The sequence below is a fragment of the Gastrolobium bilobum genome, unplaced genomic scaffold, assembly GCF_033153095.1.
Source record: "Gastrolobium bilobum isolate Gb01-03AN ecotype WA unplaced genomic scaffold, APGP_CSIRO_Gbil_v1 utg9367, whole genome shotgun sequence".
Classification (NCBI taxonomy): domain Eukaryota; kingdom Viridiplantae; phylum Streptophyta; class Magnoliopsida; order Fabales; family Fabaceae; genus Gastrolobium; species Gastrolobium bilobum.
In genome coordinates, this window is record NW_026897500.1 from 2273 (window position 1) to 4544 (window position 2272).

Consider the following 2272-nt stretch of genomic DNA (forward strand, 5'->3'; position numbering starts at 1 on the left):
ACCTAAATCTCTCTAAACCACCAAACTTCCTTCACAAAGATTGTTCCCCTCACTCTCCTCTTCACAACCAAACCATTTTCATGATGTGAATCAAAAATTTCGTGTCCCTTATCATCCCAAACAGCCATGGTTTTGTGAAGAGCAAAGGCTATGGAGTTGTGTTCTTGAGCTCTCTTGAAGAATCAATTTGCTTGCTTGTTTCCTTTGATTTTTGGGTAAGTGTTCTTAAATTTTTTTCATGAAAAACCTCATCTTTTCTTCTTGTGTTCTTGAGCCTAACTCATGAGCATGTTCACAAAGGTGTGTGTTTGCCTAAAGGTGTGATCTTGGTGGAAAAAGGTGGAGACTTGAGCTAAAGGAGGAACCTTGAAGATGTAAGCTCCCACTTGGGAAATATGAACCAAAAAGCCTCCCTTGTTCTTGTTGAGTGCCTTGGTTTTGATATGTTCATGAGGAGAATGTTGTTTAAAATTTTGTAATGTCATGGTTTGATGATGATTCTTAAGTGTGTGTGTGTATGTGTGTGTGTTTGGAACCATGAAATGATGGATTGGATGACTAAAGGTGCCATCTTTGGACCTTTGAGTGATGTTCATGTAAAAAGATGAATATGAACCCTAAAATGGACCATGAATATTTCAGCCATATCATGTAAGGATATTGTTTGATGACAAAAAATTGTGATTAAGTTGTTAAGTGTGGAAAAATGATTAGAAAGATTAATTAGGTGGATTAACTCTAAGTAAAACTCACTAATCATGATTAATAATGGCTAAAAACTCTAATTAAAATAGCTCATCAAATCTGCCCCATAAAGTATATAAGGGTTTAGTTGTGTTAAAATTAAGGAGATGATGAATTAGGGGATTAATTAAGGGTAGAGATTAATTAACAAAAGTAATTAAGGATTTAACTCTAAAATTGGACTAAAGTAGGGTTTAGGTACACTAATTAAGTAATTAGTAAAATTTAAGTATCATGACATAATGGGACTAAGGAGATTTCATAATGTGACTTAATAATTGAAAAATCCAAGAATTAAGGTGAATTAGGATTTATAATCAAAAGTAATTAAGGTTTAAGTAAACACATTTAAGGCTAAGTAACCAGTTTTTAGGCAAAAATAGAGAGAGCATATCTCCCTCCACAAAGGTCATATAGGGCTTTTTCTTATATCAAATTTAAGCTTCAGATGTTAGATATATGGTGTCAAAATTTGGTATCAATTCAAGATGTATTCCATTCTGTATGTTTGTTTGAGTGAGGACTGCACAGGGATGCCATGTGCAGGGGCGCTGTACATGGCTGAAACTTCCATGAATTGTGTCTCCCTCAATTTTTATTCAAATTAAAGTCATAAAATGTCTAATTAAAGATAAACGTGTCTAGTTATCTGCATAAAAATTTGAGAGCAATTGGTTTAGTATATTTTTCAGAATCGCAGAAATGGTAAAGAATGTTTAGGGCCCTATTCGGAGTTGGCAAACAGCTTTGCTTGTCCAACTTCAAATGGTGATAACCGGAGCTAGGAAACTCCAAATGAGGCATGTGATACCTTGTTGGAAAGGTAATTGAGTCTAGATTAACATAATAAAAGATGTGAATTTTATAACAAGTTAATTGCGCTCAGTGACTAAAAAACAGAAGCATGTACAGTTTTGGAAAAACCGTAAAAGTGATATTTAAGCTAAGTGGGCTTAGGGGAACCTTTAGTAACTTATAATAATCATAAATATGGCTTGGATGAGTTGAAAATAATCTAAGTTACCTAAGTCACCCTTGCATGTGATTCTAAGTTATGTAATTAATTGAAGATTTTGGTAGCTTGTAATAATGCACTAAAATACGTAATTCTGTAATAATTGGTCTAGACTTGTAATGGGCATATTATTGGCATATGAGTATGAAAAGTGGAATCATTAAATGATTAAGTCGTGGATATGACTTGATTAATTAATATATAGTTAATGATGTGAATGGTTCCTACTCTAGGTTGCCTAGAGAACCGTGCACTTGAGAATTTTGTTGGAGCATACGTATACTATTGGAGTGTGGGCTTGTGCTAAGCTACCTGAGGTAAGCTCCTAGTTCTAGTTGACTCCTCTCTCTTGTGGCCCCACCATGATGGTGGGTATTATGGTTACATTGTATAAAAGTATATGGTATGATGTATATGTGCATTCATTCACATTCATATAGATGTTATATGATCTTGATGATGCACTGATGATATATGTTATGAGGATCCTGACCAGTGATCATGGTATGTAGG